At 43.9% G+C, this 24,204-nt stretch overlaps 1 protein-coding gene across 1 annotated transcript in view; it reads left to right on the top strand.

The window, feature by feature from the left end:
- Positions 1-8,399, top strand: part of HHAT (hedgehog acyltransferase) — a 315,369-nt gene extending 306,970 nt beyond the window's left edge. The window contains exon 11 of the mRNA XM_060247267.1: positions 8,242-8,399. The gene's annotated coding sequence lies outside the window, so the exon portion shown is untranslated. The remainder of the gene's footprint in view (positions 1-8,241) is intronic.
- The last annotated feature ends 15,805 nt before the right edge of the window (positions 8,400-24,204 follow it).

Below are 24,204 nucleotides of genomic sequence, written 5' to 3'. Positions count from 1 at the left end.
CCTGTGAGGTGGGTGGGGCTGGAGAGGGCTCTCACAGCAGCTGCCCTTTCAAGGACAACCTCTGCCAGAGCTATGGCTGACCCAAGGCCATTTCAGCAGGTGCAAGTGGAGGAGTGGGGAATCAAACCCGGTTCTCCCAGATAAGAGTCCACACACTTAACCACTACACCAAACTGGCTCAAGAGGAAGAGGATTAGAGAGAGCTTGTTGCATCTTCAGTTTTCGTCTCCCTTTTTTCCTCTGTATTTTCTTCTCATCATATTTTGCTTTACTTTGTATTGCAATTCTTTTTCTTTTCAAAAGTTTTCAGAATTTAGCAAGCCCTCTTGGGTATCAGTGTTTATAGAAAAGAGAGGTCTGAATGCCCCAAATAAATGAATAATTTGGGAACTTGCCAGTCAAATTTCGCCACTGATGACTAACAAATTAGTTGTGTCACTTTAACCTGTTTAACAGTTGCTTGTATCCTTAAAGGTTGTGGTACATTAGTGTCTGATAAGTTCAGAAGCCAACATGTCCTCGCACCTCTGTGCCTTTGCCGGAAGAGGCCATATGGTAGTGAAGCATCCCACTGAATACTGCCATTGAGAGCTGTGTGCCCAGAGGAGTACAGCTTTTGTTGTACTTCTAGCCTTTATCTAATAGGGCAGAGCTCTCTAAGGCTGAACAAGTTCTCTTGAAACAGTCAAAGCAGGACCACTTGTACAGATTTGCTCCATAGATGCTGCAGTGCAGGAGAACTCAGAGCTTCTCATTAGAATGCCAGGAGTCCTTTGCCTGCTGCCTGCTGCATTCTAATGAGTGCTGTGCCTCTCCCACACAGCAGTGCCAGCTCCTTGTATCACCATGGTTAAGTGCACTGTGACTAGTGCTCTCTTCTTATAAAGAGACATCAGCATTGATATACAGGGTGCCGTTTTGACAGGAGGAGGAAAAAGGCCTTGCCATTGCTCACACTACTGGGATTTCATAGGTATGCTTTTGGAGGAAGAGCTAGTGATTCATGGATGAAGTGATAGTTACTTTTCCAGCAGTGGACCTTAGCCTGGAAGGGGAGGCAGCAAGCAGGGCTGGCTCAGCGGGCTGATGCAGTTGTCTTGGACAGCATGGCAGATCGAAGGGCAGCATCTACCCATCCAACTGATCACCATCCTCTTGCCCCACTCTCCCATCTCCTTTGCTGTTATTTCCACTTTCCCTCCACACCTCTTTCATCAGGGAATGGAAACATCTAATTCTCCTTGCCCTCTGTGACAGGCCCTCTTGAAACCGAGGGGACCTTCTGATGAATTTAGTGAACGTGATGGATTTTGAGATATAAACCTTCCCCTCAGTTATAAGATGTTCTTAGGGTAGCTGTAAAGGTTGCTGCTGTGAAGTAACTTTTGTACTGAGCCTGAAGAGCAGAGGCCGCTGAAACAAAAGGTTTAATAAAACAACAAAGAAGACTTATTTATATATACATTAATAATAAGGCCCGTTATGAGGAGAAATACAACAGGCAATAGAAATTTGCTGTGGGTGAGTGTAATGACCTTGGCAGGGGGGCTGGGGAGGGAAGGGAAAGATAGAGGGGGGCAAGGCTTGTCAAGAAGGCATCTCTTGAGAAGGAAAAAGGAGAAAATGGAGAAATGTGAGGTAGGTTAGCAGAGAAGGGAGAATAGATTGAGAAAGAAGGGATGGGGGCAAAAGAGATGGGGGTAGATTGCTTTTCATCTCCTCCCGCCTCTCTGCAGCCTCTAATTAGGAAAAGTACAGTCTTTCTCCACAGTGAGGACCAAAAGCACCTTATGTCATTCTCCTCTTCCCCCTTTTAATCCGCACAACAACCCTGTGGGGCAGTTTAGGCTGAAAATCTGTGACTGGTCCAAAATAACCCAATCAGCTTCCACAGCAAGAAGCTGGGTCCGGCAGACCTTGCTCTGAAGTGCCAGCTGCCACGTCATACTGGCTGTCATGGGGGATGACCTCAACAGGACATAATGACTCACAGTCTACCATTTTCTGCAGGGGAACTGATATCTGCCCATCTGGAGAGCAGTTGTAGTTCTGAGTGATCCCCTGGCCTCACATTGAGTTTGGCAACAATGGCTCCCCAGGAGGAAATGTCTGGTTTGGAGGGTGGAGTCTCTGGCATTGTACCTGTCTGAGTTCCCACTCCTCTGCAAACCCCACCATCTCCAGGCTGCACCTCTCAAATCTCCAGGAATTTTCCAACCTGGATTGGCAACCCTAGCCAGCACCAGCCCCAATGAGTTCTCCCTCAAAGGCCAAAATAGACCTGGAAATAGACCTCCTCCTGCCTTTTACTGATGAAACCAAGGTTAGTTGACTACCAACAGGCACTGAGTGGAAAGCAAGGGCAGCTTCCCCGGTTGCCCAGTCTTAAACACAAGATGCCATATTATCTCTCTCTCTTTCTCTCTCAAATAAAATGTCATTGTTCTGCTGCCAAGGGATGCCATTTTGTTGTCTATGTCTCTAGCTGTTTGGTTCCTCAGAGAAGGAAGTGGAAGAGCCCTCAGCCAATTGAGGGCAGCCTTTCTGTGGCTGTTTCCCTCCTCCTCCCTCCCTCAGCCAATCGAGGGAAGGCTTTCTCTCTCTCTCCTCTGTGAAGCAATGCCTCAATCCTCAGCCAATGGAATGCAATAGATCTTGAGTGGTGGTTGATGGGCCAATGGTTTATGGAGTGTACCCTTCAGCCAATGGGATTTGGCCACTACCACTGGGCTTTTATTATATAAAAGATAAAGGATTATGTGGTGAGTTCTCTTTAAAGTTTGTAGTTACCAGGCCTGTTTATGACCAAAGAAAAGTCAGAATTAATGCCAATACAACACCCAAGAATGGTCTAATTTCATCCCATGATGTTTCCAAGAGAGTTGCCAATACAGTTTCCACTCACGATTCAACTCCAACACCTTCAAGCACTGAGGAATCAATCTCATGGATCAGAGACAGGCCTCACAACTCCATCCTCTTCCAGAGGTAGAGCTAAACCACTCTGCCACACTACCAGCAGAAATTACCTGCTCCTTTGCTGAGACAACTCCCCTTTTCTGGTCTGCATTCCCTCAGGCAGCCCTGAACTCTCAGCTCCTATTTTTCCCCCTCCCCCTCTACTCCATTCTGAAAGGTGATTGGCTGCTGGAGCAGCACTCCCATAGGCTCAGATGTGAATTCAGCTGACTGGCTGTTGTACCTATCAGCCTTGCATTCCTCACACTTTCTCTCTACTTCAACAATATGGGAATTCATGCTCTCTTAGTATTTGTGCTTTAAAAAATGAAACTATGAGTCTCCTTTCATCATGTAATAGAGAAAGTGTAGTATATTTTCAGTGACCACACGAAACTCCCATATGCTTAGTCAGATTATTGGTCTATTTAAATAAGTATTTTCTCCTCTGATTGGCAGCAGCTCTCCAAGGTAGAGGTCCTTCATATCATCTGCTACCTGATCCTTTTAACTAGTGATGCTGGTCAATGAATCAGGCTGGGATATTCTCCATGGAAAGCTACTGAGCCAGGCTGTGGGAGCAAGGGTAGGGCAGGTCAGTTACAGTTCCTGAGCAAAGGCAGAGAGAGATGTGAGTGGTCTCAGGTAGCAAAATGTATAGAGCTGGCTCCGGCAACCAAGGATATCCTTGAAAAGGATAACAGCAGCAGATTTGAGCATAGCATGCCTGTCTGGTACCTTGGACAGCTGCTGTGTATCAGAGAAAATGGCCTTTGACTAGATACAGCACTTGATATTACATATATTCATAAGACACTGGTGAATTGAAAGCCCATGTGGTGTAGCAGTTAGCATCTTGGACTAGGATTACAGAGACCCGATTCCAATACTTGCATGACCATGAAGCTCTCTGGGTGACCTTTGTGAAAGTGAGAAGAAAATGTAGTAATTGAAGGGTAAAGGATATATGGTGTTGAGTGAAGACTCATAGAGACATTTAATTGTTTGTTTGCTAGGGACCATGCCTTTTAGGTTCAGTGGCAGAGTATCTGCTTGGTATGCAGAATGCCCCAGTTTCAATCCCCAGCATCTTTAGTTAAAAGGATCTGGTAATGTGAAAGACCTCTGCCTGAGATCCTGGAGAGTAGCTGTCAGCCTGAGTAGACAATACTGTCCTTGATGGACAAAGGGTCTGATTCAGTATTCATGGGTTTATGTGTGCTTGTTACCCTTTCATGTCACACACACCTCATTCACAACTACACTAAGCATCTACTGCCATTGAGTTTATGCTTCCTTGTTTCTCTGCACCAGCTCCCAGTAGCTGCTCACATTCTGTTTCCTCAAGGCCCTCTGAGAGCTGGTTTGGTGTAGTGGTTAAGTGTGCGGACTCTTATCTGGGAGAACCGGGTTTGATTCCCCACTCCTCCACTTGCACCTGCTAGCATGGCCTTGGGTCAGCCATAGCTCTGGCAGAGGTTGTCCTTGAAAGGGCAGCTGCTGTGAGAGCCCTCTCCAGCCCCGCCCACCTCACAGGGTGTCTGTTGTGGGGGAGGAAGGTAAGTAAGTAAAATTTTATTTGTATCCCGCCCTCCCCCGCCGAAGCAGGCTCAGGGCGGCTAACAACATTTAAAGGTAAACAATACAATAATAAGATATTAAAATCACATTAAAACCAATCAATAGTTAATTAAAACATTTCTAAATTTAACACTATTTAAATCTGGCAGTAAACATTATTGTTTGACGCTATGTCTGTCAGATGATGTAGTGGTGATGGAGATTGTGAGCCGCTCTGAGACTCTTCGGAGTGGAGGGCAGGATATAAATCCAATATCATCTTCTTCTTCTGTGCTGACTAAGCAGCAGAATGCTCATGGGTTTTCCATTATACTTCAGTACACCAGTCAAAAAGTCAGAGTTTTTGTAGTAAATAATTAGGGAGAACTCAAAGACTCTGTTTTCGACAGCTTGCATTGGGTTGTGTGTGTTAATCTGATTTTAATGGAAACCTGGCATAGTTATTCCCTTCTCCCTTTGTTTGCTTTTTGCTAATCTATATAATTTGTTGCTCAGGGAGAATTTGGCCCATGAGATTGCCTTCATATATCTCAGTCCCCAGGTCACTTCCGGAGCTTTTGCACCCAGGGATTATCCCTTTGGGTTTGATTTGGGACGTCTGAAAAGGGAAGGGAGCATGTGATGCTTTTTGAACAGATCATCCATTCCATTGGTTGTGACTGTGTTGATCCCCTATTGGAGTGAAAACAGAATACTTTGCTCCTCCTTTTGTAGGACAACACTGTGCAACATTGTCAGGAGCACTTGTTTACACACAAATAAGCTGGATGTGGTTTTCATTCTGAGTTCAGGTTTTGCCCATATGCCCAAAAGAAGAAGAAGACTGAAGATTTATACCCTGCCCTTCTCTCTGAATCAGAGACTCAGAGCAGCTTACAATCGCCTATATCTTCTCCCCCCACAACAGACACCCTGTGAGGTGGGTGGGGCTGAGAGAGCTCTCCCAGAAGCTGCCCTTTCAAGGACAACTCCTGTGAGAGCTATGGCTAACCCAAGGCCATTCCAACAGCTGCAAGTAGAGGAATGGGGAATCAAACCCAGTTTTCCCAGATAAGAGTCCACGCACTTAACCACTACACCAAACTGGCTCTCAAAAGAATGAGCCATGTTTCATTCTTGCTGGGTCCATGGTTTTGATTTCAGATTAATCACTATTGCATACTTTCATAATCTCCAGCAAGATTTAGAGCTGATAATCCATCTTTTAAAAATATTTATTAGAACAATAGTGTTCCAAGTAATTTGCATTGGCACAGTGGACTATTGCAGGAATTGCAGGAATGTTTCCTAGATTGCATGCATATGCATTGGGATAATGCCCCCCTCCCCACTCACTGAAATACATTGCAGATGTTCAGTGCCATCAACACATAGAAATGATGAAAACATCCTTGGATTTAATTTTGTTTTATTAACTCCCAACAATTTGTAGTTATTTTCTTTATTAGCGTTTTACTTGTTTCTTCTGTTCTATGGAGTATCCTATTTATCAATTTGAGAGCCAGTTAAGTGTAGTAGTTAAGTGTGCGGACTCTTATCTCGGATAACAGAGTTTGATTCCCTGCTCCTCCACTTGCAGTCGCTGGGATGGCCTTGGGTTAGCCATAGCTATTGCAGGAATTGTCCTTGAAAGGGCAGCTGCTGTGAGAGCCCTCTCAGCCTCATCCACCTCACAGGGTGTCTGTTGTGGGGGGAGAAGATATAGAAGATTGTAAGCTGCTCTGAGTAAGCTGATTCAGAGAGAAGGATGAGGTATAAATCTGCAGTCTTCTAATTCTTCTTCAGTCATGTATAGGAAATTTTGTTTCAGTCTAATTTCACACACACACACACACACACACATGCACACACACAGAGAGAAGTTTTTCAAGGAATCCATTTTTTTTCAAGTTTTTCAAGGAAGAAATCTTGATTGCAAACTGGTCCATAGCAAATCCAAAACCAAAACCTGTTATGACTTGAAAAGTGCTTGTCCCCACCCCCCATTTAAAAAACAAAACAAACAACTCCAGCCAGATTCAGAGTCCTTGGGAATGTAAGAGCTTGCACAATCTGTTGTGCTATTTTGGTTGGCTCTCCTTAAAGGAATTACTTCTACTATTAGTAATCCATGTGGGACCAAGTGCTTTGCTGATTTAATTGAAAGAACACAAGAAATTGGGGTGGGGGTGAAATTTGTCTCTGATAACCAAGAGAGATAAAATGTCATAGTGACAACCTGTGGTGGGTGTCATTGTGTTTGATTCTCTGTAATCAAATCATGTGAATACACAAACTGCTCATTTACAGGGGTCATTTCAAGGATGCCATGGTCTGGTTCAGTCCTAGCAAATCTGGGCTACTTGGCTTGTATTTATGTATTGGATATAAATTCTAAATTGAATGAAATTTTACCTTGTTATTGGCGAAGAGTTGTGTTCATTCTGCCTTTTATACTGTCTTTTTCACTTCCAATTTTTTTTTATAATGAAAGGACCCTTTTTTAAAAATTTTGCCTAACCATCCATCTAAAGCTCTAAAACACTAACATTTTGCTGAGACCAAAGAGAAAAATAGTCTGAGTTTTTAAAAAACCATTCTGTGCGTAATCCTTTTTTCCCCCATTGTCCACTTAGAGAAAAGATGTGGAGCAATATTGGAATTAAACAAGGCTCTGAGGCCGTGGTACCTGATGGATTGTGCTTTATATGAGTTCCTTCCGGTACACAAACAGGATTAAAACCCCAGCCTTGGTTCTGTTTCAAGTATCTCCATCCATCTGACATCTAGCACACTCTTCAGTATTGGTGGGTGTAATCTGGGAAGTGATCAAGGGCTGACATGAGGACATAAACCATCATAAAGACAATTCGAATCTTGCAGGTTATTATTGCAAATGGGACCAGTCTGCCAAGCTGTGCAACATTCATTCATCTCAGTGTTGACCATTGTGCATACATACTCCAGTGAAGGAACAGTGGCAGTTGGATTTTCTTTCTTCTTGACTTTTGCACCAGAGGGAGGGTCATTGGGACAACATGTTATGGCAGCAAAGATGTCTAGATAACAGGGATTTCAGACAGTGAAAAAATGCCTTTGCAGCTCTATCTTAATAAAACATTTTGCAGCATTATATAATTTAGGAATCTCTTTATGCTAGCTATTACTTCTGCTGTTGCCAATATGTTCAAACAGTGCAAATAAACCACCACCAGATGTCTCAGAAAATATGACAGTCACTGAGTTTGATTTGGGATGTCTGAAAAGGGAAGGGAGCATGTGATGCTGAGACTGAACATTAGCCCATGAAGCCCTCTGCTGGCTGCTTAGACTGTCAGTGGCTCTACAAAGACTTGTGCAGAAATCTTCCCCATCACCCTCAACTTTTAACTGAAGATGGCAGCTTTTGAATCTAAGAGCTTCTGCATGCAAAGCATCTGCTCTGTCATTAAACAATGGCCCTGTATGGAGCAAATGTCTGTTTTCGGAAGCTGCCACAGTAAATGATACAAAATGGCATTAATTAATTTTCATATGATCTGTAATTAAATAGCAGTAGAAATTTTTGATAGGAGATGGAGTTAAGGAAATATGAAACATATGGGGGGGGGGGCAGGGAGGAAGTCCTCTACTCTTCTGGATGTTTAATGTCTTGTGACCCAACCATTACTGAAGATAAAAGATTCCACTTGGCTAATTTCCATCTTGTCTCTCTGTTCACAGGCTGGCCATGGGCAACACTTTCTGTTTTTGGATTCCTGTATTGCTACGCTCATGTTGGGATCAAATGGCAACAGATATACTCCAGGGATTAGCAGTTATCTAAAGAGAAGAGACCCAGTAACTCTGCCATGTTCATTTTTCCTTCAGTGCACTGCATTCCAGGATGCAGCTTGTTACATATGAAAGTTCACGGATTCACAAATATGCACTATCAAACATTAATTCAAATTCTGCTTTCTGTGAAACACACACATTTTTTCAACTGTATTTTTCTCTTAGGACACTTGCATACCTAATACAGGATAAATTGCATACCTGATACAGGCATGAGCTCAGCAAAAGGGTATAATCCAGCCAAAGTCAACTTTTTAAAATCACATGAATTAAAAATCACAGCTCCAGTGTACAAGGGCCAATGCTGCATCTCTGCTCTAGAAAATGACCTTCATATATGAACATATGAAGCTGCCTTATACTGAATCAGACCCTCGGTCCATCAAACTCAGTATTGTCTACTCAGACTGGCAGCGGCTCTCCAGGGTCTCAAGCTGAGAGTTTTCACACCTATTTGCCTGGGCCTTTTTGGGGAGATGCCAGGGATTGAACCTGGGACCTTCTGCTTCCCAAGCAGATGCTCTACCACTGAGCCACCATCTTTCCCCTCTAGAAAAGTCCCAGAACTAATTATATGGAAGTGGATCTTACAGGAATGTTTGGTTTGGGGAATTATGTAGACAGCTAAAGGCACTCCACCCTCAGCTCTGTCCATCTCTTCCTTCTCATTTTTCGTAATTATGGATCCAGTTTTTATTTTAAATATTTGCTGTTTGCTTTTGTTGAGTATATAGAGGCATGAGAGCATGGAGAGTGACTGGATATAAATGGCATAACAAGGAGATCCAAAGTTTTATTTGGGAATAATTTTATAGGGAAAAAGCTGAAAATGTAAACATAATGTTGAAAGGGAGTGGAGGATTGTAGAACTGTAGAGGGATGATTAACACAAGTGTGATTTCAAATAAATTGTTATTGATTGACATTTTTATCAAAATTAAGATTTAACTTTAAAAGCCTTACAAGAGCCAATATGAATGCAAGTCCATTAATTGTTTAAAGCATATATGCCAGCTGTCCAGCTGATCTTCTGCCAAGTAACAAAATAGTACCTTAACTGGGCTTTATGTTCTGTTATGAACATATGAAGCTGCCTTATATTGAATCAGACCTTTGGTCCATCAAAGTCAGTATTGTCTTCTCAGACTGGCAGCGGCTCTCCAGGGTCTCAAGCTGAGGTTTTTCACACCTATTTGCCTGGACCCTTTTTTGGAGATGCCAGGGATTGAACCTGGGACCTTCTGCTTCCCAAGCAGATGCTCTACCACTGAGCCACCGTTATAGTAGTTCTGCAGCAATAGCTTTCCCCTTTGGGACCTAGACAGTAGATCGGGTGAAGAGAAGAGTCTTTGGCAAAGGAATGTCTGGCCTGGGTCACCTTTTTTTTTTTTCAATGTATATTTTTATTATTATTATACATTATCCATTTCTCTACATGGTTTCTGATATCCATTTTACATTTCCCCCCCAACCCACCCCCCTTAGTCTATACATCCTTTTCTTTTTCCAGCCAGGGACAAAGGACTTGAAGCTTCCACTGAATGTCCACTCTCCTTTCTTCCGTCGCCCATTTCAGATAGGTCTGCCACTTTTCTTTGATTCTTGATCTTCTTTCCTCCCATGATTCTTCTTGCGACATTGTGGCAGCTATATCTGACTGGACAAAATCAAAGAGATAGTTATGCCAAGTTCTTTCCTTCCATTTACTTTTATCCTTCCATCCTGCCGCTATTACCGCTTTACACGCTGATATCATTGCTTTTAGTAAATCTTGATTATTCTTCCCTATTTTTTCATTCCCTAATAAACTCATCTGCATTAGTTCAAAGTTAATTCTCGGCTCTACCTGAAAGAATTCCCACTACCATATCCCATAGTTTCTTGGCCTCAGGGCACTCCCACCACATGTGGGTATACCATCCCTTCTCTTTCTTACAGTGCCAACACTTAGGGCTCAACCCAGGAAACATATTGGCTAAAGTATCCGGAGTTCTATACCATTTGGTAAAAAATTTCAATTCCATTTCTCTAACCTTATGTATCTTAATTTTTTTAAAACCTTCCATTATCTTCTCCCCTGTTCGTTTCATTATTTGGCCTTCCACTTCCCGAGGATCCTTCTGGGGTTTTAATATTACGGTTATTTCAGCCATTCTCCAAGAGTCGGGAGCTTTCCCTCCCTTCAATATAGCATTAAACACTTGTTGTAATTTGGGGATCAGTAACTCCTTCATCTCCCTGTAAAAATCCACAGTAAAGCCGTCTGGCCCTGGGGATTTACCACTTTTAAATTGTTCACAGCTTCCTCTATTTCTTGAACTGTTATTTCCTTCTCCAAACTCTCTTTATCTATGTCTTCCAACACTTCTCCACTTTCTTCAATATGTTCTGTTATATCCCTCCTGGCATATAACTCTTTATAGAATTCTTGAAACGCTTGCCTAATTTCTCTCGGGTTCTGCGTGACCTTTCCTTGTCTCTTTATACTTTCCACCTTTTGCTTTTCTTTCCTAGTCTTGAGATAATTAGCCAGTCTCCTAATGGAGTTTATTGAATCTCTTTGAAACTCATTTCTTACCATGGTTTGTTTTTTCCATAATGCCCTTGAATCCATAAAGTCCAATTGTTTCCTAATCTCTTCGATCTTTTTTTTTCCTATCAGGGCAAAATCTAATACCTTGACTGCTCTGCATTGCACCTAATTCCTGGAGTTTCTGTGTCTTGTTAGCATACCATTCTTTTTTTATTTATTTCTCCTTCATCATACAATGACCTCTTAACACTGCCTTTGCCGCTTCCCACAAGATATTTGTGGCCACCGTTCCCTTATTTTCTCTAAAATATTGTTTTATTTGATTTTCCATATATTGTCTATTTTCTTTTTTTAATAAAACCATACTGTTAAATCTCCAGATCCTTCCAATTTGCTCGTTTTTTATCACCAGTTCTATATTCAGCGGAGAATGGTCTGAAATCCATATTGGATGGGTTGTTACTTTCCTCAACTCCCAATTATTTGATTTTTTAAGAAATATATAATCTATACAAGAAGCTGTCTTGTTATTCAAAAATCTCCTCTGTCCTGTATTTGGGGCATATATATTTATCAGCGTTATTACTCTATTCTAAAACCTACCTTTAATAAACAAATATCTCCCTTCCCTATCACTAACGAGATCTAATATCCTAATATCAATCCTTGTATGTACTAAAATTGCTACTCTTCTCGTCTTAGTTCTACTTCTTGCTTCAGCCAATACTTTCCACCCTGGGTATTTAATCAACGGTTTAATGTCATCCTTTGCCTTATGTGTTTCCTGTAAATACATTATATCTATATTTTGTTGTTTTACCATTCTTGTTAATCTATATCTTTTCAGGTCTGAACTTAGTCCATTGACATTCATTGAGAGCGTTTTCAAAGTTTTAGCCATAATCATTCTCCTCCCCTCCCTTCCCTGGCTGGATAACAAGGTCTATTTTGCTTCTCCCCTTTCTCCCTTCCCCCCCCACCCTTTCCCCCCACTCTTCCCCATCATCCCCCCTCCCCTCTTCTGGTATAGGGCTCGCGTTTGGGTTGATCTCTCCACCCTCCCTATACCTTTAGGTGGGCACACCTCCCCCCCTCCTGCATCTTTTATTGTTTCCTTCCTTCACTTAAGACCGTAATATCCCCTCCCTCTTATTTATGGGGTATTTCCCTTTTTTTAGAAGTTCCTCCTTCTCCTTAGACGTCTTATAGTCTCGTCCTCTGTCGTTTCTCCTGACGTGTAGAGGGCCCCTCCTCTGGTTCATCGACATTAAACTCTTTCTCTGGTTGAGCTCCTGTTTCCCCTGGGTCCAAACCCATCTTCTCCAAGAGTTTCTTTGCTTCAGCTGGGTTCCTTGCTGTGAGTTTTTTGCCTTCTTTATAGATTAAAATAGTGGCTGGGTAAGCCCATGTAAACAATATCTTGTTCTGAAAGAGTTTATCTGCAAATGGCTTCATTTGCCTTTTTTCTTCCAGTGTCTCACTGCAAAAGTCTTGTCTCACATATACCCTTTTCCCTTTAAATTCCAGTCCCTTCTTCTTTAAAGCCAAAAACACCTGCTGCACTTTTTCTCTTGTGAATTTAACAATCACTGGTCTAGGATCTCCTCCTGATCTTCTGGTTCTAAGCCTATGAACTCTTTCAACCTGGTCAGGATTAATCATAACACCTGTTTGCTGTTCTGAAAGCCAATTTATTATCCCATCTTCCAAGTGTCGTGAGTCAATGTCTTCTGAAATACCATGGACGATAAGGTTAGCCCTTCTTGCTCTGTCAGAGAGGCTTTTAATCTGTTCCTTTAAATGAACTATATCCTTCTTATTTGTTGAAGCTGCCTTATCTGCTTTGTTGGCCAGCTGCCTAATATCTTGCAGTTCCTTGTTTATCTGACTAACTTCATTTTTTATCTCAGCAACAGTTTCCTCTATCTTGTTCTGTGATTGCATCATTAAAGCCTGAAATTGTACTATTTGTTCCGAAAGCTGTTTCACTGTAGTGGCAGCCATTTCTATGCTGCTAATTACTGCCTCCGTTTCTTATCTGTTTTGCCAAAATACTCCCTTTTTCTCACTGCTAGCTCTCTTCTGAGCACGCCTTTTACTTCTTTGACTCTCTAGCCTCACTGCCAAATATTATGATCCCAAAAACTTCAATATTTACTTATCTTTCGGTCTTAATCTCTTTTCTTATTCGGAGAGGGGCGAGCCGGGGCTTCTTCTCTTTAGAGCGTGCGCATTCCACCCCCGCCTGGGTCACCTTCTCATGATGCCATACAACTGACATGAGTCATGTTGAGGGAACCTCAAGACAACCCACAGGCTTCAGGCTTCCATTCATTGTTCTTTTCATTAGCAGAAGCAGCAACAGGAGTGGTCCTGTTTGCCCCTTACTTAGCTCCACATGCTCTCAACCCCATGATCCCAGGACCTGTGGAGCCTTAGGAAAGGGCATTCAGGCTCCTCCAAAGATTCTCCACTTGTGAAAAGTGCACAGAAGAGAAGCCTGAAGCCCCTCCTCCACTCTTGCAGCAGTTGGAGCAGCACTGAGTGGCAGAGTGCTTTGAAAAGGTGAGTCCCCCTGTGCATGTATGGCTGTGAGTCATGATGGCAGAGGAGCCACACCATGACTCAAGTCAGTTGTACTGTCTAGATAAGCCCTCTCTGACGTTCAGATGCTTAACCCACTAGCCCAGCAAGAACTCATTTGCATATCAGGCCACACCCCCTGATGGAGTTCCTGTGCGTTCCTGCTCAAAAAAGCCCTGGGAAAACTAAAATCTCAACTATATCTTGTCAGCAAATTAGAAACTAATTCTGGCTAATCTTCCAAACATGAGCATTGAATCCTATTGTGCATGTAAATTCCAGTTTGTTTGCTTCTTGCCTCCTGCCTACAAATAGGAAGAACATGCTTTTTATGCAGCCATCTCTGTGGCTAGATGGCAATAAGGTGGCTTCTACTTGACAGGCTTTGGCTTGTGAATTCAGATATCACAACACAATTGGTGCAAACATGAGGTTTGGGGGGGGGGGGGTTTCCACTAGCTACAAATTAATTGTAGATTAACTGGCTTTCTTTAATATTGTCTTGATTACAGATTCATATTTAAGAACTAAAAGCTTGTTAATGTAACTAATTCATTTAAAACCAATTGAAATAGGGTCAGGTTGTCTCTTTAACCCTATTGAGATAACTCTCCTTTTGTGCTGTGCCTTGGGAAGTTAAGGCTACCAAGAACAAGCTGAGCCAAGCTCCAGTGGGTGCTGGCTGTTCAGCACAGATTCAGCCAACAACAGTGACAACTAGTTTAGGTTCACCTGTCACCACCTTCTTCAGTGCCACTCCATCTGGATTGAAGCCAAGCTGCTCCTGACACACAGCCCTGCAGTGGCCATTCAGCTCAGCCTTTGCCAGCAGTGGTGACAATACCTCTAGGTTAACCTGTTTCCTCTTTCTGAGCCACCATTTAGTTCCACTTGCTCATGGACCATTTGAACACCCCAGTCTTTCTTTGGTTTGAAATCCCAGTAGGTGTCAAACAAAATACCATTGTCACAGCTAGCCACAGCTCATAAACCAAGGTTTATCATTACATCTGAATGCTACAGCCATAGAAACAGACAAACAACTTCCTCGCCTGGAGATGATTAACTGTGTAGTGCCAAGAACAGATTAGCAGCAAAGTTGTTCAAGAATGTGAAATAAGTTAAAATAACGATTCCTGGGAAGATGAGGAACTTTTGGCTCATTTGTCTATCTTGCTGGAACAAGAGGGGATGTGAACAAAGGCAGGGCTCTTAAGAGTTTTCCTTTATGGACATATACAATCTTGTTATTCATTGACCCATATGAACACAGCATGTAGAAGAGGGTCTAATGCCATTAGTGGCATGGGGCCCAAGATCAAAGCCCAACTTTCTATCTGTTGGAACACACTGGCTCTCCTAAAGAGAAAGTGGATTATTACAACTTGTCAGCATGAAGTGCCATTTTTATAGCAATCACATTACTACAAGTACACTAATTGAGGTGTTCTTTAATTCTGCCTTGATTACATACAGTACCCAAGGTTTGCTCCCGTATTTGTTTCACATCAGAGAATTAAAAGCTGCATAATTTAACTAATCTGTTTAAAACAGGTCAAAGGGAATAAAAGCTTAACTTTTAAAAAAATCTGCAACCGAGTCAGTATAACAATAGTCTAATATCATTCCCATTTTTTACCCAGCATACCATCCTTTTCAATGTGTACTTTTCCTATTTGTTTTGCCCTGTAGGCTTCTTGATTTTTTTCATGTATTTAAATTCATTCCGCAAAAGTTTGTACAAGAAAGGAAAATGGCTGTGCATAGTCCCACATTCCTTTTTTCTTTACTTAAATGCCCATTTGTCAGATAGGAAATGTAGGAACATCAGGGAGGCTTCGTCTAAACATCTGGTTCATGTTTACCAGGTTCATCCTTCATATTTCACTTCAGAGAAGGTCAATTAAATTGACGAAGACAACAGTCCATTGTTGAAAAATCTTATCTGCCAACTTGTTATTCAGCACTTCGTTTTAAATTTCCGTAAGAATATAAGTAGTGCCAAATATAAGTAGAACCAAGAATATACATAGAACCAAAGGCCCATCTAGTCCAACATTCTGTTCACTCTGTGGCCAGCCAGCTATCTCTAGGAAGCCCACAAACAGGAAGACTGCAACAGCATCATGCTCCCTGTGCTCCCTATCAATTGATCGAAAGAGGTATACTACCTTTGGTACTAAAGGCAGTAGATACCCATCATGATTAGTAGCCACTGATAGCCCAGTCATCTATCAATCTGTCCACTCCTTCTTTAAAACCTTCCAAGTTGGTGGCCATGACCACATCCTATGGCAATGAGTTCCACAAATTAACAATATTCTGTGTGAAGAAATACTTCCTTTTGTCTGTCCTGAATCTCCCACCCTTTGGCTTCATTGGCTTCAATATTAGAACCTGTGTTCTAATATTATGGGAAAGAGGAAAATGTCTCCATGTCCACCCTCTCCATCATAATTTTATAAACCCTTATCTGGTCTCCCCTTGCTCATCTTTTTTCTAGGCTTAACAGCCCTAAGTGTTTTAACTAGTCCTCATGGGGCAGCTGCTATAGACCCCTGGTTATTTTGGTTTGCTGTTTCTTGCACTTGACCAGAACTGTACACAATATTCCAAGTGTGGTCTCATAGATTTGTACAAGGGCAATATGATAGCAAGAGCCCTGTGGTGCAGAGTGGTAAGCAGCAGTATTGGAGTCCAAACTCTGCTCATTACCTGTGCTCGATCCCAGCAGAAGCTGACTTCAGGTAGCCAGATCAAGGTTGACTCAGCCTTCCATCCTTCTGAGGCAGTAAAATGAGTACCCAGCTTGCTGGGGTAAAGTGTAGATGACTGGGGAAGGCAATGGCAAACCACCCCATAAAAAGTCTGCCATGAAAACATTGTGATGCAATGATCCCCCCAGAGTCAGAAATGACTGGTGCTTGCACAGGGGACTACCTTTACCTTTTTAATATGATTGCAGCGGTTTTATCCTCTATTCCTGTTCTAATTATGGCCAGCATGGAACTTGCCTTTTTCACAGCAGCTGCAGACTAGTTGACTTTTTATCGAGTTAACCACTATCACCCCAAGGTCCCTTTCTTGGTTTGTTGCTGGCAGCTCAGATCCCATCAGTATACGAAGGTGGGACTACTTGTCGCAATATGCATCGCTTTATACTTGCTCACATTAAATCTCATTTGTCATTTTAATGCCCATTCCTCCAGTTTGGAGATCCTTTGGAAGCTTTTTGCGATCCATTTTTGCCTTAACCACTCTAAATAATGTGGTGTTATTTGCAAACTTGGTCACCTCCTACTCACCCTTAGCTCTAACTCATTTATGAATAAGTTGAAAAGCACTGCCCCCAGTACAGATTCCTGAGTGACCCTGCTGCTCACATCCCTCCTTATTCCTGCATTCTGCTTCCTATTTTGTAGCCAGTTTCCAATCCATAGAGGGATGTCCTTCTGTCTCATGACTCTGAAGTTTTCTCAGCAGTCTTTGGTGAGGGACTTTGTCAAAAGCCTTCTGGAAGTCCAAATAAACATTGTTTACTGACAGATTCCTGTCAATGTATTTAGTAACCCTTTCAAAGAACTCTAAGAGACAGGGTTTGCCTTTGCAGAAGCCATCTTGCTTTTTATTCAAAAGCGATTGGCCTTTCAGATGCTTGACAATTTTATCTTGAATAATGTTTTCCATCAATGTACCTGGGACAGATGTTAAGCTAACCAGCCAGTAATCTCCCATATCCGCCCTGGATCCTTTTTTTTTTTTTAAGGGGAGCTACATTGGCTGTTCTTCAGTCCTCTGGTATAGTTAGGGACATGTTGCATATCTCAGTGAAGTTCTTTAGGAACTCTAGGATGGATGCCATCTGGACCTGGTGATTTGTTAGCTTGCAATTTGTCTATAAGCTCTAGATCTTCCTCCTTTGTCACCACTATTTGCCTAAAAAATTCTACATCCTCCCCTCCTGAAAAATCCATTCATGAAGAGGTATTTGCCTTATATCTTCAGCAGTGAAGTCAGATTAAAAGAATTAATTCGCTTCTCAGCAGTCACCATATCGTCTTTTAGTATTCCTTTGGTTCCATTGTCATCCAATGGTCCTACTAATGTAGTTAAAGAATTATTTATAGTTAGTTTTTATGCTTTTGGCAATGCATTCCTCAAAATCCTTTTTTGTGTTCCTGATTGCCTATTTGCATTTCCTTTGTGCAGGGCGAGCAAGGGAAATCCAAGGGACTGTGAGATATTTGCATTACACTCAAAGAAAAAGAGGCCCCAGAGCTCATTAGCACAACTCATTTGCATATGTTGTACACCCCTGACATCACTGGAAGGTGTACTAAATCAGTGGTCCCCAACCTTTTTGGTACCAGAGACTGGTTTTGTAGAAGACAGTTTTTCCAAGGACGGGGGCGGGGGGCGGTGATGGTTTCAGAATGATACAATTGTGCACTTTATTTCTATTATTACATTTTAATATATAATGAAATAATTGTACAATTCACCATAATGCAGAATCAGTGGGAGCTCTGAGGTTGTTTTCCTGCAACTAGAGGGTCCCATCTGGGGATGATTCTTGCAGGCTACATCTGATGCTGCTGTCAGGGGAGGGGGGAGATATGTGGGGGAGGATCAAAGGGAAACCCATGTCCCTCCAGCTGGCTCCGTTAACCCTTGCAGCAAAAGTATGAGAGGGGAGTATGATGAATCAAAAAACAGCTTTGGAAAGGAGCATGGGGTGGGGGGAGAGGAGGAAAGCAGCAGGGACCATGCCAGGGTAATTTTAGACGCCACCTGGAACAAAAACACAACTCCAAGAGAGGAAGGAGACAAATGCTTGCAATTCTCTCTCTCTCACACACACACACACACACAGAGAACGCTATTTGACTCACTCCCGGAACTTCCCCTCCCCCCAAGAACACAACACAATCTACCCTCAAGCTGGGCTCTTCATTCCCAGCTCCCTTCACTCACAGAGCAAAGTTTGCAAAAGGAGGCAGGCAAACAGGCACCTGGAGAAAGCTCTCACAGGAGGCAGCTTCTTGGGACAGGAAACAGCCAGCCTGCCTCCTCCTCAGCTAGGGTAGCCCCCACTGTGCAGCCAGCTGGCCAGACGACAGCTCTCCTCCCCCCTCACAGTTGCAGAGATCTTCCCAACCCTGCCTCCTCCTGCTTGTCAGTGCATGCAGGGCTTGTGGAGGGGTGCAAAGCCTTGCTAATCCGCTGCCACCATTTCCTGGCGCTTGGCCATCATCCCCCGCAACCAACTTACATGGTTGCCACTTCTCCCCCCTTTGACTTTGCAGCCAGCCTTCATGCCATTTGACCCATGCATGCATAGTTACTTTTCTAGTGCCTCCTCCCTTCCTTGCAGAGCTGCCCCTGCCACTGAAGTGAACTTGGGGCCTCACCCACTGAGCTTGCCAGGTTTTCACTAAAGCCTTTTCTCACCAGATCTGCAAAGCCTCTCCTCCCCCGGCTCCAAGGCAGCCTCCTTGCACAACTTCCTTCCCCCCCCTCCTGCCCAACCAACTCGCTCTGTAGCGGGGCGCCTTTCTCAGCCCATGGCAGCATGTTGCTGGTGCTGCTTAGTGCCTACCCATCCATGTAGCATCAAATAGGGCTGGGGGCAGCAGCAGGGGCACCCTCAGTTGACTCAATCCCACTGTTGGATGGAGGAGGAAAAAGCAGCCAACGAGTGGCAATAGCCGGTGCAACAGCACGTGCTGCTCTGCTCCTCCTTGCTGCAACCCGTGCTGAGCATGCACACACCTGGGGGTGGGGCAAGCAACCAGACAGCAGAGGGAGGTGCAGCGTGGAAGCCAAGCTGAGCGGGGGGAGGAGGGAGTCGAGCTGAGGAGGAGGGAGCCGAACAGAGCCAAACTGAGCCAAACGGGGTGGGGAGGAGGGAACCAAGCCAAGTGGGGAAGGGAGCCGAGCGGGGTGGAGGGAGCCGAGTGGAGCCAAACTGAGCTGAGTGGGCGGGGGGAGGGAGCCGAGCGGGGGGGGGGGGAGGGAAGGAGCCGAACTGAGTGGGGGGGGCAGGGAAGGAGCCAAGCCCAGAGAGGGAGGAGGGAACCGAGCCCAGCAGGGGGGAGGGAGGGAGCGGCAGGGAGACTCTGCGCGGCCCAGTAATTAAGAGGCCACAGCCCAGTTTTGGCCCGTGGCCAGGGGGTTGGGGACCCTTGTACTAAATTATATCAACTCAGCAACTATCTTAAAATGCTTCTTGAATTATCATTGTCATAATAAAACCTTATTCCCATCACATTTTTAAAATTACTTTCTCTATGTGGCCACAGTGGCATGATGAAGATTTCCATCTGTCTGCTTTATTTATATGTTTTGGTTATTTTCCCTTTTTTTCAGTGGGAAAAATATTAGAAAGTTTGTCAAACCTTAGAGTTCAGCAAAATTCTCACAGGGGGTTTGAACAATGGAGCCCAGAAGCAATTATTGGAAGCGGGGTAAGAAAGAAAGAGCACAATAAATTTAGAGGTTCCAGAGCTCCGCTCCTGTGAGCTCCTGCCCAAAACGAGGCCCGATTACACTAAATATTTATGCTGTAAGGAACAAGCAACAGAGTTCCAGTGGTTTGTGTCTGTGTGAAGCAATATAATACACATTACTGGCCTAATAATGCTGGCATTCTTTTATATTTTTAGTGTGGAAAAAATACCACTGATAGGTGGGCTGTGTTAGCTTCCCAGAAGCCTTTGCCCATGGATTGTGTTAGTAGGGACAGGATGCAGTCAGTCCATTTGACAAGCTAAGTTGCCAGCTGAACACAGGGGTGAGTCACCTACAAGTGAAGCTTATTACTGGAGCATTCTCATAACTGGTATGCTCCCTGCCTTGAGGCAGACCATGACAGCTTCAAGCATGTGAGCTTCTCAAGTGTGTCACTTTGAGCTCCAGAGACCCAGGAGAAGAGAAGAAAGAAAAGAAATGGCACTTCCCAGCAACTCTGATTTGTATAGGTAGCTGTACTTTCACATTGCCTGTAGCCTTATATTTCCCACTTTGTCAACATTAGATGTATTATGCTACTTATCATTTATACAGCACTTTTTTAAAATCTGCAAAAAGACTTGGCAGTCCTCAGTATGTCTGCTCTTGAAATGAGGTCAGGCATCATTGATTCCTGTTCTTTTTTAACAGATAAGAAAATGAGGTGGAGATATACTTGCTGAAGACCTTGCTGTCATCTGGAGCTGGCAGAGGGTACATTAGGGTTGCCAAGTCCAATTCAAGAAATATCTGGGGACTTTGGGGTGGAGCCAGGAGACTTTGGGGGTGGAGCCAGGAGCAAGGGTGTGACAAGCGTAATTGAATTCCAAGGGAGTTCTGGCCATCACATTTAAAGGGACAGCACACCTTTTTAAATGCCTTCCTTCCATAGGAAATAATGAAGGATAGGGGCACCTTCTTTTGGGGCTCATAGAATTGGACACCCCTGGTCCAATCATTTTGAAACTTGGGGGGTATTTTGGGGAGAGGCACTAGATGCTATAATGAAAATTTGGTTTGTCTACCTAAAAAAACAGCCCCCTCAGAGCCCCCAATACTTGCAGATCAATTCCCCGTTATACCCTATGAGAATCGATCTCCACATAGGAAATAATGAAGTGCCCAGCAGACATTCCCCTCCCCGCCCCCTGCTTCTGGCAACTCTGAAGCGAGGGATTGGCATCTCTACTCATGAGTTGCTGCCAACTTCTTCAAAGTAACACAGACACATTGTCCCAAGAGGAAGTCTTTCTGATCAGGGACTGAAACCTCCAGAGGTGGAAAGTCACATGGTGGCTGTGGCGGCAGGGCTTCCCCCCGCTGGCCAGCTGACTGGGGGCGGGAAGGAGCCTGGGAAAGTGGAAGAAACCTCTCTGGGACCTGGGGATTGGCAAGCCTAGGGTATATGAGCATTGATACAGGCTTCCATGCACATATCCAGGGCAGGATGCAAGTCCAAGCACAAATGGGTACTATGCTATATATACAAGTCAGCAGGCAGAAAGCAGAATACAGGTCTCTGAATCATCCACTTTTATTCCACTGAACTGAAAATGACCCTGGAAATCTTGAGGTTTCTTTCTTTCCTTCCTTCTTTGTTTCTGCCATCGTCACAGCTATGAGCCCCCCAAAAAGTTGCCCCTATCCTTCATTATTTCCTATGGAAGGAAGGCATTTAAAAAGGTGTGCTGTCCCTTTAAATGTGATGGCGAGAACTCCCTTGGTGGCATTGCAAATTCCTTGCTGGTCTCCTATCCAAATACTAGCCAGGGCCAACGCTGCTTAGCTTCCAAATCTGATGAGATCAGGCTAGCCTGGGCTACCCAGGTCATAGCTTGAGGTTTCTTAGAAGTCCTCCATGGAGGCCTAGCTTCTCTGAAGGGCAGCTTTCCTGTTATACAAAGCTTTTCTACACTGGACACCACTGGATGTATTAGTCATGCTCAGTCCTAATGACATCATGATGAGACCTAAAAAGCCTAGAGTGGTGCTCTCCAGAGGTGAGTATATGCCCTAAAACATACCCCAAAATTCTCTGCAATGCATAGAAGTTCTGTGCAATCAAGTCAGCACAGAAAGTGGAAAGCCTGAAAATCACTACTCTAGTGGATAAAAAACTACCTTAGGAAAAGACCCAGATCCTGATGATAAAGTCAATTAAGGAGCCTGATCTCAGCTGATTTAATTGTTTGTGAAATGAGCGCCTGAAGTTAGTGAAACGCCTTTCTTTCATTGCACAATGGTGCATGAAATATCTGCATTTCCCTTTATTTGGCAACTAGGGACTACAAGTGGGGAACCTGCAAAAGACTTGTGGGGGCACCTAATTTTCCCTCCTCCACTATTTCCTAGAGTTGCCAACTATTGGTTGGGAAATTCCTGAAAAATTGGGGGATGGAGTCTTAGAAGAGACCCCATTGAGTTATAATGGCATACAGTCCCAAAGCAGAGAAATCTCTGTTGACTGGAAATCGGTTGTAATTTTGAGAGATCCCAGGCCCCACCTGGAGGTTGGCAACCTTACTATTTCCCTTTCCTAAAAGCCTCATATTCTCTTCTTGCTTTTTTCTCTCCTTCCGTTCACCAGCCAACCCACTTTTATCTGTCCTGTCCCTCCCCCACCCCATCTTCAGGTCTCTCTCCTTCTTGGACAGCCAGTTTGGTGTAATGGTTAAGTGCGCAGACTCTAATCTGGGAGAACCGGGTTTGATTCCCCACTCCTTCACATGCACCTGCTGGTATGACTTTGGGTCAGCCATAACTCTTTCAAACTTGTTCTTCTCAAGAGCAGTTCTCAAAAGAGTTCTCTCAGCCCCACCTGCCACACGGGATGTCTGTTGTGGAAAGCGGAAGGGAAAGGAGATTATGAACCACTCTGAGTGAAGGCAGGGTATAAATCCAATCTCTTTTTCTTGTTTTCCCCAGCAACTGCTATCCTGGGAAAAACGATGGCCCAATTGCACAGTGCTGTCAAGTTGCACTGTGGGGAACATACAAGGACTTGTGAAGGGCACCTCATGCCTGTAGCTTCCTTCCCACACTGCTGCTTCTTTTCCTCTTCCTAGCAACTCCTCATCTTTCTCTGTGTTCTTCTGTCCTTCCCACCCATCATCCACCAAACTACCTTTTATGTGAACCCCATCTTCAGCTATATTTATATGCTTCATTTATACCCTGCCTTTCTCCACAATGTGAGGCAGTCTGAGAATCTGTGACTGGCCCAAACTCACTAAGTATGGCAAGTGCGGACTTGATCCTGAATCTTCCAGATTCCAGTCTGAAACTGTAGCCACTACAACACCCTGACTTGCCCATAAGATACACTCGGTATCTTACTTGAGTACTGCCCTTCAAGAAGAGCTTGTACTTTAGCAAGGGTGAATACTCTTTCTTCAGCAGTCTTGTAGGACAGATATAAAAAAGCACCACATACAGGCTGGGTCCAGACCAGCACTTTAAGCCAGCACAAGGACGGCTTGTAGATGGATCAAAAAATCAAATTGAAACACGCACATCTGCCGCCTGCCTCACTCCTGTACTTACCCCATCCTTAGGCATCTCTGTTGTGGTCAAAAAGCTACCACTTTTCTGAAGTGGTAGCAAATTTTTGAGCCTCATGTCATCCACATCAGTGGGTGTCTGAACGCCGGTGTGTGCATGGAAGGTGCATTGGCGGTGTAAATCTGCCATGTGATGAACCTGTGATGGAGCAGGCACCTGTCCACAGGCCTTGCACCTGTGCAGCTGTCTGTGGCTTGCAAGTCCCGCTGCCACCCTACCCCACCCCCTGGTGGGTGTAACCTTTCCTCGGTTCACTGCCACCACTCACTGAATTATCACTGCCATCTTAGAGGGGCAGTGAGACCCCTCTGGCTGGATCTCCCTGTTTGGAGGTGAAATCTCCAATCTTTGGGGTGGCCCTGGAGAGTTGACAACTCAAAACAGGCCTCTCCTTTCTCTTCCCAGGGTTCCCTTTTTTATTTTGGTAATGTGCAGAGCGAGGGAGACTAAATGGGCAGAGCACAACTCCAAAAAATAAGGATTTATTCAAACAATTTACACTATAAACAGGGAACACATATATTACTTGGATAAGGCACACTACAAGGGAAACTTATACTGGGGGGGCCAACAGGGCACAAATAAAGCAGAAGAAAAATGCAGTCCTCTCTCCCTACACACTTCCCTGACTTCTCTTCCTGGGAAGCTGCAGAGCAGGACAG

The sequence above is a fragment of the Heteronotia binoei genome, chromosome 1, assembly GCF_032191835.1.
Source record: "Heteronotia binoei isolate CCM8104 ecotype False Entrance Well chromosome 1, APGP_CSIRO_Hbin_v1, whole genome shotgun sequence".
NCBI lineage: Eukaryota > Metazoa > Chordata > Lepidosauria > Squamata > Gekkonidae > Heteronotia > Heteronotia binoei.
This window is presented reverse-complemented; position numbering and strand designations above follow the sequence as displayed.